Raw genomic sequence first — 14,433 nt, forward strand, 5'->3', positions numbered from 1 at the left:
AACTTTAATAATCTTGATTACAACTTTAAAATAAACCCTAAACTGAGAGTTTTCGAGGTTTAGAGAAAACCCTAAAAGAAAAATGAAACTAGTACATTGAAAACTGATACAGAAGGCCTCCATTTATAGTTTCAGAATCGGAGGCCCAAGCTGGCGGCTTCAGTGGGAAGCCGGCGGCTTCGCATTGGGGTGACTCCTTTTGCAAGTTTAACGTAGTCCACAAGTAGATTAACGTGTAACTGTCCTAGGTCAGGCCGGCAGCTTTAGTGACAAGCCGGCGGCTTCAGAGATCGGGAAATCTTTTTGATTTCGTTTCCATTTTTAGCTTTTTCTTGGGCTATAAATAAACGGAACTGGACTCAAGCTGGCAGAGTTGTAACCTGGAAACTTCACTGCTATCTCTCAAATCCTGGCATTTTCTGCAGAGTTCTAAAACTTTTTGGAATATTCTACCCAAGCTGGTGGCTTCAGGTGCCAGGCCGGCAGCTTTAACCTTATTTCTGTAGTTTTTACCTGTTTTTGATTCTGTTTGATACATAACTTCAATAAAATCATTAGAATTACCTTTTTCCCCATTTTACCCATTTTAGTGTGTTTTGAGATTAAAATGACTTTAAAATGATAAGATAACTCCGTTAAATGTTATCAAAATTCTTTATAATTTAGGAGTTATCAAATTCCCCACACTTAAACCTTTACTTGTCCTCAAGTAAACTATTAATTTATATAAATTTAAATGGGTATAGAGTTGAAGTAAAATACGAAGTCAAAAAGATTTCTAATTATTTTGAAAGTAAGCTTTTATTATTATAAGAACTACTCCGAACCAGACCAAGGAACACAAGTGGTCCTAATGTTTATTAATCCAGAGTAATGCAAGTTGGTCATCATTGGACTCTTTTGTTTTCTAGAGAATTTTATAAATGTGTGGTTCTCATTGGAACTCTTTTCTCTTGCTCTCATTACTTTCATTAGCCTTCATTGGACTCTTTTACTTTCATTTCTTTTGCTTTCATGCATAGCATTTAGCTTTACATTTTGGCAATTATTTCTAAGTTGGCCCTTATTGGGACTCTTTTGCTGCCTCAGTGGTCCATGCTTATTATGCCATATGGTAGTAGCTGTAAGTTTGTAGTCGTTTCACCATATTTGGCGTTTTACTTCATATTTTGAACAAGTAGTCCGATCTCGAAGTTGAGAGTAGTTCTATTATTATTTTTAAGATTAAGTTAATAAAAAGACATAAGTTTGACTAAGAATTTATACTTCCTAAAAAAAAATTTAATTTGTACCCATTTTCAAGTCCTCATTTGCATTTATAATTCAAAGTAATACTAAATGAAAGACATAATTAAAATAAGGGAAAGAGTGATGTTACTTGATTGTAGTATCGAAGAATAATTGCGGAATACTTTCGGATTTCTTTGGATTCAATATAAACAACTTGACAAGAATTGTTAAACAGTACAAATATAACACAAACATAACATTTTATTAATAACTGTATCACTTTATCACTTAGAAGCTATATTGCTCTTAGATTCATAAAAAATAATAATAAACGAATAACGAAACATAACATTCTTAAAACATAATTGTAATAAACATATAGGCATAGGTAGTTTTGATTATAGAGTCGGTTGCGTGACTCATTCTTCCTTCGGGATCACTCCTTAGGCTTATTCTCCCCACACTTTTTTTTCTCAATCTCATTTAACATTTTAATTTGTTCGAAAAACTCAATGTGGTGTTAAGACTTCTACAGAATGACATTTCGAGTTGAACATTTAAATCATGAATTTTCCTCCTCATTTCTCCACTAATCTTATATTGCTCTTTCAAAAATTCCGTTACTATTGTATCAACAGTGACATCATCATCATCCTCCTCTTTATCAACTTTAACCATTTTAACATTTGTTCGTGGAACTCTAGATCGAGGGACTAATGGAAGGGATTCAATAAGAGCACCATAACGAATTATCAAAGTATTATTTACATAGTTAATGGTGGCACGAGCGGTAGCTAGAAACGATGATCCTAAAATTAAAGGAGTTATAGGATCTTCTTCCATGTCCATAACCACAAAATCAACTTTGTAAAAAGCATAACCAACGATGATTTCAACTTCTTTAATAATTCCTAACGGCTTTTGCGAACGGCTATCGGCAAAATAAACAATCCCTTTGATAGGTTCCAAAGATGGCAATCCTAAGCGATTGTAGACATAAAACGGCATAACATTAATGCTAGAACTAGTATCGGCTAATCCAATGATAGGAATGGGGCCACGAATTAAACAGGGAACTTGGAATTCTCCTGGATCAGCATGCATAACAGGAAACTCGAGTGTTTCAGATGGTTCTAATGGATCAATTGTGAATGAGTAAAGAGGGCGGAAACCTTCCTTTTTTCTTTCTTCTAATTGCTTCATAGTTTCAACTAACCAATCTTCATTATTATCACACTCAGATTTTTCACTAGCAACTTCACTAGCTTTTTCATTAACCTCTTCTCTTTCATCAAACAACTCATTCATGAAAATAACATCATCACAATTAAGACCTTGAACTTTAGCATCTTTTGATTTATCTTCTTCATCAGTAGTTAACTTCTTAATTTCTTGATCATATTCCTTTTCTCCCATTTCATATTTCCATAAATACCTCGAACCAGGTTCATAAACATCAACCCTATTCACCTCTCTAACCATATTAACCTTCTTAAAACGAACCTCCTTAGAACTTTCAGATTTAGCTGGAACTTTTCCTTCGACAAGTTTGAATAACTTAGTAACATTGCGTTCTAAGTTTTGAATGGACGCTTGATGATTATTTTGCACTTGGAAAAGTTGAGCTTTTATGTTATCATTAGCTTCATTTTGATTCTTAATGAAAGTTAGGATGCTTTCTTCACGATTAGATTTCTTCTCGGATGGAGCATTAGGAGACGAATTTGGAATGAAGGGCGCTCTAACAGGAAAGAATCTAGGTGGATTTTTATTATTAGTAGGATAAGGTGCATTATAATTATTACGATAGTTTGGATTTCATCCTTGATATTGATTCACATAGGAGACATTTTCAACTTGCTCCATAGGGAGACTAGCAACACAATCTTTTGTAGCATGAGGACCTTGGCATTTTTCACAACCTACCTTAATTATATGCATTTCCTTGGTAAGCTTTTCTATTTGCCTTCCTAGATTACCCAAGTGAGCATTCATAGATTTGATCATATCTTCAGAATCATAAATAACATATTTGATAGAACGGGAAATGTCTAAGTCTTGGTGAAATTCATGGGAGTGAGCAGCTAACTTATTAATCAATGATTCAGCTTCTTCTGCAGTCTTACTCATGATATTTCCTCCAACAGATGTATCAATCTCTCTTCTTGTAGCTAATCACAAACTTTGTAGAAAGTAGTTACCTTTTTAAACGTATCTAAATCATGTTGTGGACAACCCCTAAGCAATTGACCAAATCTAACCCAAGCAGAATAAAGTGTCTCATTAGTTTTCTGATGAAAATTAGCAATTTCAGTTTGAAGGGTGACCGTTTTGGATGCGAGAAAGAAACGAGTTAAAATTTTTTTAACCATAGTATCCCAACTAGTGATATCTCCTTTAGGCAACGAATTCAACCACTCCTTAGCTTCATCTTTTAATGACCATGGAAACAAACGAAGATAAATTGTATTGCTTTCAACATTAGTGATATTAAACAAATTGCAGATATCCTTAAAATTTCGAATGTGTGCATTAGCATCTTACTTTCAAGTACCCCTAAATTGGTTATCCTTAAGCAAGTGAAAGATAGGACCCGTAATATCAAAATTTTCTTTTATAACCAGTTGAGTAATAGCTTGACCTAATCCTTCTCGACCCGCTTTCATTAATGCTTCCATTGAATTTTTAGTAGTCATTTCAATGTCTGAATCAAAAAGAGATCCCAAATAATTAGAATCAGGACTAGACGATGTACTATACAATGGACTATCGTTAGTTTGAGAAATAGTTCCTTCATCAAAGTTTAATTTCCTAACAATGTTCGGCTCTTTATAATGTTAAAATAGTATATCGGGATTGGGTAACATGTCTTCTAAGACGGGATTCTTGGATCGGGTATTCATATGATCTAAAATCATAAAAAGATATATTTTAGGAGAAAATGTTTTAGACTTAAAGGGATGTAGACAATTTAATTTTAATATAATTCTTTTTCTTATTATAGATATGTTTATGAGGATATTTCGGAGATATATTAATATATTAATAAAATTTAAATTGATGAATATAGTAATAATAAATATTAATGACATAATTATAGATATAAATTTTAAATACCAACTTTTATCACATAACAACGAATAATCAAACATAAACGGCCTATTGAATCTTACAATACTTAAGTGACCGTCAGCATCTAGGTTCGAGCAGGAGCCTTTAAATCGGAACCCCAGCAACCCTCCCCTAAAGGAAGACCGTCATCACTTTGTTTTCAAAAATATCAATAACCAAAATATATCCAATTTCCGTATTTACCGCGCTCCTCGGCAGCGGCGCTAAAAAGTTGATGTGTCAAAAGTGTGTGCAGTAGTGATTAATTTGAATTTTAACTTTTAAATTTATAAAACCTTTATTTTATACACTTTAACACCCTAACGAGTAACAAAACCCGATCATATGTAGTATTTTAGGTTATCGTCCCAAGAGAGCATAGATGCGTTTTAGGTTTGTTTATTAAATAGCTTAGTTCTTATTAAAGAACTAAAGATATATTATTATGTGTTTTAAGATTATAGATTCTTATCTCTTAGGAAAGAGATGATTGAAGATAGATTCTTAATAAACAAAAGAACAAAGTATAAAACGAGTAAAGAATTAAAATAAACAATTATAAATAAAGTAGCTACATGAACGAATAACTCATACGGTAATCATATTAGTCAAGTTCCATAACTTATATTAACACAAATCAAGATAACAATCATAGACCAGTCATTATCCCTAAGCAGGTTAAGACAAGTGTTGCATATCATTTAATAGGCAGGACTTAAAGCATAAGCTAGACATATGATGTGCATGAATAACATCTCAATTTATAGTATTCAATTCAATTACATGATACATATCAACCTTATAATGCGGATCAACATGCAAATAGACTGACAAATTTTATAAGCTTTTAAACATCAAGTAGATCAACTCAAGTTACTAGCTGAAAGTCAATTATTACTTAGTTCTCATGCAATCATTAATTAAAACACATTTAAACAGAGGATCTTCGACTAAGCATAACAATATCAAACTTTATTATATAAGTGTAACTCAAATTCAACAGATTTATCACTATTATGTTGTTTAACTTAGTTGCATTCAATTCAATTTAACTTGTTTGATTGACTAGATCTAAACTAGTAGCATGAATCAAATAATAGATCATTGTATTAAGTACTAATCAATCCTGAAATCATGTTATCTAATCATTAAGCATGGCAAAAAAGTATATTAAAGCATAACAGATTCAAAACAGTTTAAATATCATCACAGAAACTCATTTTTTACAGATCTGGAAAAGACCAAAAACTGTATGGATTGGAGCACGAAGCCTGCGACTTTGTCTCAGTCAAGCCAGCGGCTTGAACTGAGAAAGCCGATGGCTTCATCTGATTCTCAGATAAAGTTTAGTTTTCGTCTACGTAACCACTATGAAAGATTAGTTCATAATGGTAGACGAACAGATACAGAATAAGTAAATAAAATAAGATAAACAAGAGTGTAAAGATAAAGTCATGTACCTCCAAAAAGGTAGATGAAAAGAAACTTCATTGAAAACTTTAATAATCTTGATTACAACTTTAAAATAAACCCTAAACTAAGAGTTTTTGTGGTTTAGAGAAAACCCTAAAAGAAAAACGAAACTAGTACATTGAAAACTGATACAGAAGGCCTCTATTTATAGTTTCAGAATCGGAGGCCCAAGCCGGCGGCTTCAGTGGGAAGCCGGCGGCTTCACATGGCGGTGACTCCTTTTGCAAGTTTAATGTAGTTCGCAAGTAGATTAACGCGTAACCGTCCTAGGTCAGGCCGGTGGCTTCAGAGATCTGGCAATCTTTTTGATTTTGTTTCCATTTTTCGCTTTTTCTTGAGCTTTAAGTACACGGAACTGGACTCAAGCTGGCGGCTTCAGTTGTAGCCCGACGGCTTCACTACTATCTCTCGAATCCTTTCATTTTTTGCAGAATTCTGGAACTTTCTGGAATATTCTACCCAAGCCGGCGGCTTCAGGTTCCAGGCCAGCGGCTTTAACATGATTTCTGCAGTTTTTACCTGTTTTTGATCATGTTTGATACATAACTTCAATAAAATCATTAAAATTATCTTTTTCCCCATTTCACCCATTTTAGTGAGTTTTGGGATTAAAATGACTTTAAAATGCTAAGATAACTCGGTAAGATGTTATTAAAATTCCGTATAATTTAAGAGTTATCATTACCGTTTTCCTTTATTTCTCTATCTTAGAAAATAGAAAAACCCAAAATACACCCAACACTACTCCTTAGAAATTATAGGTCTAAAAGTGTTTACTACTATGATAGGTTCGATTCTTGTCTTTTTAAATAAACGACCCTAGGTCATACTTCCCTTACTCATCCTTAGGTAGGAGTAGTAGATTTAGGCTCCGAATACTATAAATTTAAAACCCAGTCCTTCTATGAAGAACCTTGATAGACGTGTGGCGACCTAACCACATTACCGCAAATTAAACTGTCCGTTTTGGCCACATCATAAAGAGGGAGAAGGTTTTGGTACCGCTGCCAGGGACTGATATTAGACGATACGGTTTCATATCAAACTTATTCAATGAGCTTTTAGTGGTGTTTAAGGAAAACAATTATACACGGACTTGGTTGTTGGATTTTCCGAACAGTCTCCAATTTTATTGGAACCAAAAGGATCCTGCCTCTTTGTAGTCGATCTGGCCACTTGGTTTGTTGAATAGTTCATGCAAGACTTTGTTGTCGAAATATCAAGGAAACAGAAGTAAGAACCAAAACTTCGTTTTAGTAGACCTTTTAGATTAATAGAATCCCTTAGGATTCCTTAAAATAACTAGGCATACCTAGTGTATGACCCAAAATAGATCTAGATAAGGACTGCTGATATTCGTACCTAATTCGGAACCGATAATATCTAAAGCACGCAAGGTGAAAAGACTTAGAGCTCACATGGCGCTACATGTTACCCTTGCCGAAAACACCAAACCCTCGATTGAAGGTCGAAGAGGATCAATCATATATCCGGAAAAACAAGGACAATTGTGTGAGTTAAAACATCATATCGTGCTGCTCTTCCAAAATAGATGTCAATTTCATGGATTACCGGATGATGACCCCAACTCTCACCTTGACAGGTTCATATCTCTATCGAACTCCTATAAATAACAAGGAGTAGGCAAAGATATAGTTTGGCTATACTTGTCCCCCTACTCTCTCACTCATCATGCGCAGACGTGGTTTGAAGGATTAGAAAATGATTCCATTACTTCATGGAGGGTGATGGCTAGGAAGTTTCTAACTAATTACTTTTCCTCTTCTCAGCAAACCAAGCTCAAAGACTACATCATTAACTTTAAATAAAGTTATGATGAATCTCTTTACACCGCTTGGGAGCGAATTAAAACCTTACCGAAGAAATGTCCAAATCACCAACTAGAATGGTCGGCCCAAATCTGTACCTTTGTAACACCCCGTTAGAACACACTAACAGCGTATTAACACCTGGTCCTACAGTTAACGATCACGCCCTCTATATGAGATGTTTTCCGAAAAGCAATCGCATTTATTTTAAAAGACATTGTCATTAAATGTAAGATAAATCAAAATAGTTTAACATTATGACAAAGTAAATAATCCTCAAACATTATTTAAAAGAAATAGTTTTAAATGCAACTGTAATTATCTTGACATAAATCATGCTGGGCCCCAATCCAGTGTATGCACCAAGCAAGCACATAGTCATAAAAGTTGCGGAAGCAAAAATACCTTTAAAAACCTGAGATAAAACATGAAAAAGGTCAACAAAATTGTTAAGTGAATCTACATGTTTAATAAATCAGTAATATATTGTTAGACCACGAGATTTCATTCAAAGCAGTAAATTTTATACATCTGTTATGAGCACTTGAATATAAAGCTTTAAACTGCTGATAGCTATTGCGCTACACAACTTCCTTTAGCCTATATAGCATACACTTATCAAGTATACGGTTACGAAGTAATAAGAACTCGTTCGTTGAGCGAGGTTTGTCAAACCTACGGATCCGTTCTTATAGTTCGAGTCTTACATATGTAATAAATATATTTAAGCTAAGGGCTTTTGGATCAAACTCATATGTATATTCAGTTTTTTACTCGTGTCTAATGCGTAAAATAGTTTAGAAATAGCATGTTATTTCATCCCAAAAGGTAAAAGTGTATGGGACTGTAGACTCACCTTGAGTGCACTTGACAATTCACAAGTAAAGAGTATTCGGATACTACGACTGAGTAATGTAACCTAAATATACCAATATATAGTTACATAAGTCTATTTTAATAGAGTGACTCATAGTAAAGTTGTCCTATTGCTCAGACTGACACACTTGTAATGTAAAAGTCAACAAAAGTTAACTAGTTCATGCAAGTTAAACAAAAGTCAAACTTGGTCAATTTGCTCAACCTAAATCAACTACATCAGTAGGTCATGTCAATGATAAAGTCAAACCAAGGTCAACTCATAAGTTACAGACATTCGTTTAGCAAATTAACGTTTACTAGTTTAATTATCGTACGTGTTCACAAAGGTCATGCAATCGGACAAGCATTGTTCACAAATGACACATCAAGAAATTTTGATAAACTCCAGATCACAAGTACATGTCATAAGCATTCTAAATAGACCAAGCACTCTATCATACAATTCCTAATAACTTACGTAGCATGCAAAACTTTCTAGTTCGGTTTCTGTCCGCGCATCAGTTTCATAAGAATTCCCATTTAATCTAGAAAATGGTAAATCACAAAAGGACAATTGGAGATGGTCACTAACATCCTAAATTATCAGTGGTAAAAAGGTCTAAGAAAACCATGTAGCCAATTTGAACAGTTTTGACCAACAAGTCGGACTTTCTGATTTAGACAGAATCCAGACCTATGGTTTCAGCACGCATACAACACATAGAAATTAGAGTTTTTAGAACTATACATACAAATTAGATATGCTACATAACATACATCTAATAACATATAAGAAGCTCAAGCTCCAAAACAATTTCTACTTCATGCTAGACTATTAGATGTACAAATGAGACAGATTCGACTCCATTTAGGTAGTCATTTTTGGGGTCGATTATACGAGCATCTAGAGACAATTAGCACATGAGGTCTACTTGAAAGATTAAGTACTAATCATGTAATTTTCAAAATACAAAATCCTATTTTCCAGAAATCATATTAAGTGGTCGTTTAACTTAAAAGAAAATTGTTTTTAACAAGTTTTACCGTAAACGTTTGAGTAAGCATAAAATAAGTTTTACAAACTCAATAGACATGATATCCTAGTCCATTTTGTGTGTTTTTCAATTATATATCCAATAAGAATCAGTTCATGAATTAATTCCAAACACTTAAATTTTAGTTTTCAGAATAAAGCATAATTACACGTCAAAAATTCGATTAAACATAACTAGAGCTATACATAACGAAATCGCGCGATTCTTGCGAGTAAAGTTATTAATTTTTTGATGGCTTTCTATCTAAATACTTTATATTTACAGAAAAAAACTCATCATATCAGTATCATAGCAAACATATTCTTGATTAAACCTTAGCATGCAATCCGAGCATTATAACGACTAATAACGCATACAATTGCAATCAATCGAGTAATAGAACATCTAGAATATGTAATTAATAATAAAAATCAGATTTAAATAATTAGGGCTTGCAAATATACCTCAAACAGGCAATTAATTGATATTACTAGAGAGAGAACGAGCGGGGACTCACTTTGAGGTTCAAGGGTTGATCTAATTTGCAAGTTTTGATGGTGTTAGGGTTGAAGGTGGTCGACGATGGGGATGAAGAAGGAGAGGGAAAAAGTCGATTGGTATAGGGCTAATGGGAGTGTCCAGTGTTTTTCCTTTGCTAGTTATATTTAGGTTTAGGGCTTAATTAAAAATCTAACAAGTAAACTAGTGGTCCAAAAAGTCCAATAAAGGTGTGGGTTCGGCCGAATGGGGTCCATGGGGTAGTCCATGCGCTCGTTTTGCTATTGGCGTATGTTCGGGTGATCCGTTTCAAGTGCCATTAACCGTACTGAGTTCCCGGAACGTTAACCGATCGTTAAAATGCAATCCACCATGCTTAATTCATTAGTTAAATAATAAATTAAATAAGTTTTTATTAAAGTGAATAATTATTTTATCAAAAATCGATCGTATCGCAGTCTCGTGATATCTCTATCGCAGTTTTTAAAACCGTATTGTTTTCTTAGTATTTCAAAACACCAAAATGAGTTTTCCCGCTAATATAACTATATATTAAAAATAGTAGTTCATCCTGAAATCAAGTATGCATTTAATTGGATTAAATACACAAAACGAAAGTAAGTACCGTTAAATAACTTAACGGACAGTTAACAATGCTTAACGAAAATAGCGGGGTTATTATAACCTTCTACAATGGTCTTACGGTGAATCATAGGACGAAGATTGATGCTGCAGCTCAAGGGAATCAAATGAATCAAACCGTAGATGAAGCATGAGACTTTCTCAAGAACATGACAATGCATCATCATGACTGGAACAGTGGTGAATAGAACTCATCATCCGCTCCACTCTCCGCACTTAACATTTAAACGGAGGCCATCAAAACCCTCACGGACAAAATGGAGTATCTTGCAAAACAACTTGGAGACATGAAGACGCAACCGCAGCAGGTTAATCAGGTGCAAGACTGTAATAATTGTACCAACCCACAACCATTAGAAGAATATCAAGTTGAGTACGAAAACTCTCACAAGCCAGTCTGTTACGTTCAATACCCTGCTCGTCAGCAGAACCCTAGATTTAATCAGCAATCTAGAGGTACGCGGTTTCAAAGAAATAACCAACCTTTTCACCCTCGTTATCGTTACCCACCTCAACCACCTCAATAAATTTTGACCAACCACTCACACTCACTTGACCTACTTAAGATAACCCTCCTATTAACCAGATTACAAAAGAAACTACCTCATGTCTCGGGATTGAAGAACAATTAAACTAGTTCATTCAGGGACAACAACAGCTAAATCAGAGAACTGCATCTAAATAAGATCAAACAGAGGGACTCATGAACAATTAGAACTACTCAAAAGTCTCTAGACGTAGCACGGACAGTTATCACAATGCCATGAAACCCAAACACAAGGGAGATTTCCTAGTAACACCATTCAAAATCCCCATATAGAAGAAGCTAAACAAATGGATTCGATTATCCCTAAGGAAGAACTCACTCCTCGGAGAAGATTAGCTAGACTAAAGAAGAAGTTAGTTGTTGTACCGCTTCAACAGAATCCAGTTCGTGTACCCTATCCTGGAACACTCAAGAATAATATGAAGAAATTTGGAGCTTTCAAGCTCGATGGAATGTTCTTGGACAATGTGTCCATATCTTCTAGCCAGAATAGATATATACGAAGACTTCTCTCTATAAAGGAAAGGATATCACACTCCAAAAAAATTCCATTAGGTGCAGAATGCTCACCACTACTCGGAAACTCTCTGCCTAAGAAAGTAGGAGATACGAGACGATTTACATTCCCATGTTTGATCTACCAATCTGGAACCATACAAGCTTTAGCTGATTTAGGAGCAAGCATCAACCGTATACCCTATTCTCTTTTTAAGAGATTAGAGCTGAGCGACTTAACACCAACCAAAATAAACAATCCAACTTGTTGATCACACAATTTGATATCCTAAAGGCATAGTTGAGAACATCTTGGTGAAAGTCAATTGATTCTTGTATCCTACGGATATCGTAGTAATGGACATTAAGGAAGACTTAGACACACCTATTGTCTTAGGAAGACCATTCATGAACATAACAAGGACCATCATCGATGTTTATAATCAAACATTGGTCTTATGATCGCATGGGGAGAGCGTAACATTTAGAATTGACCGACCTACTTGTTTCTCTGAACAGGGAGAGATGTTTGCTATTTCCACTTGACAGATCACTTCCGATGATGAATCTTCGCCATTAGTCGAAGATCAAAAAATGGAAAAAGAGGATCTTAAAGAAGAAATAGAGGAAGTGGAGGAATCTGAAGAGGAGCTGGAAGTGGAAGAAGAAATAGAAAAGAAAGAAGATATGGAGGAAGAAGAAGAATTGGTAAGAGAAACTGAATTTTCTCCACTTAGCTCAGAACCTCAGTAACATCATGAACAAATCATGTAGTTAGAAGTGGAAGATCAAAGTAATAGTATGGTTATTCGTCTTCGCATGAAGTCTAAAGAACCATCCGATTTACGAGATATCGTAATTGATCCTGCAGTAGAGTTGCCATTGATCCCATCAGTAGAGTTGCCAAACCTCAGGATACTATAGAATCCCGTTCGCATACTGAAGTAGTAGAAATTCCCGACTATTCAGATACTGAAGATCAAGTTAAGGACGAAAGCGGCGAGGAGGAAGATCTCTATAAAAACATTCCTGTTGATACTCGCTCTCTTCCGCGGTTATCAATCCAAAAGGATCTGAACTCTTCTACAGAACATGTCACGGTTCCCATCATATCGAACCATGCCAATATCATCTTATTCATCAACGATAACATTGAAATCGAGGAAATATTAGAAGCCATCCACAGTTTGACTATCGAGTTCACACATCGATTAAAAGATCGAATGTATGCTATTGATGAAGAGTATGATCATTACCTACAAAGAGGAAATGATGATATAAAGCTTTTGGAAGAATGCGTTCCAGACTTCATCATATCACTTCACAATCACATCTACAGAGAAGAGAGAGAACAAGAGCACAACTCAGTAGTTTGCACTATTTAAGAACAAAGGTTCTATAGAGACTAGAAGATTATCTACACTAAGGTGTACAACGCCTTAGCAGGATCCTCGCTTCCCTTCTCAGCAAGCCAAAGAATTCTACTAACTTGCATTCGCGGACATATGGACTACTCCACCAGGCGTCCATCATATTACACTGATTAAAAGATGATTGACAATCTTCATAGCTTATTATTTCTCTTGGCAAGAGATGATTTCGAAAGCAGGCCAGCCAGGCTAGTGATCTACGTAACACTCGATCACCAAATTGATCTGATTATAAAAGAATTAAGATCAGTATTATTGGAAGAGGAAAAAAGAAACAACCCTTTCTCTCATTTGGATCCTACCTGAGTCAACTTAGCCACATTCGTGACTGAGCAACTCAGGTGTATCTTTAATGAATCCATAGATCTAAACTTCACATTCAAATTCGGATGCTGAGAAATCTACGAAAAAGCAGCCACTTTGCTGCTCGATTCAGGAATCATATTCACCTCTCAGCAACTACGACTCTTATGCAATATGTGCAAACCAACAAACTCTTTCTATGAATTTCCAGAATCTTAAGGATTAGAGATTCTGAAGGTCCAATTTTTGACATTCTTTGAAGATATCGGAAATTGAAAAATTAATATTTTTTAAAGAAATTTTGACCGATTTTTTTTAAACCGAAATAATTTTTTTATTTTATCTTACTTATCCTCCAAGAAATTCCACCTCCTTATTTCACTATAAATACAAACACATTCTTCACAAATTTTTTCATAAAAACTTGGAAGAAGCTCTCAAAAATTTGGAAAAGCTTTTATAAGCTATTTTTCTTTTATTTTTATTTTTATTTTTATTTTTATTCGGTACTTTATATTTTTTTTCCTTTCAAAACTGTTTTTATTATTTTTTAACCGAAACACATACAAATTAATATCATTATTATGATATAATAATATTTATAATTATATTATATGTATATCGAATATGTATATATAATCGGCTCATAATATATATATGTAGCCTCGGTAGTGTAAATTTTAACGATCGGCTGATAGTGTAGTCCTTTGACCAACAGTTTAAATTTTAACGATCGGCCGATAGTGTAGTCGATCGACCGATGGTGTAGTGACGATCGACCGATAGTCTCTGACAATCGACAGATGGTCTATACAGTGAAATATTTTACTAAGTGTTGAGTTTTAGCCGTTATATTGCCCGTTTGTATTTTGATGATTATGATGTAAATTTTGAAAGTGCATAAAGTGTTTAGCAAAAATTTTTAGTGGATACTTTTTCTGACAAAAATTTATATATTGTGTTATTCGGTGTTAATGGACAGT

The sequence above is a fragment of the Rutidosis leptorrhynchoides genome, chromosome 4, assembly GCF_046630445.1.
Source record: "Rutidosis leptorrhynchoides isolate AG116_Rl617_1_P2 chromosome 4, CSIRO_AGI_Rlap_v1, whole genome shotgun sequence".
Classification (NCBI taxonomy): Eukaryota; Viridiplantae; Streptophyta; class Magnoliopsida; order Asterales; family Asteraceae; genus Rutidosis; species Rutidosis leptorrhynchoides.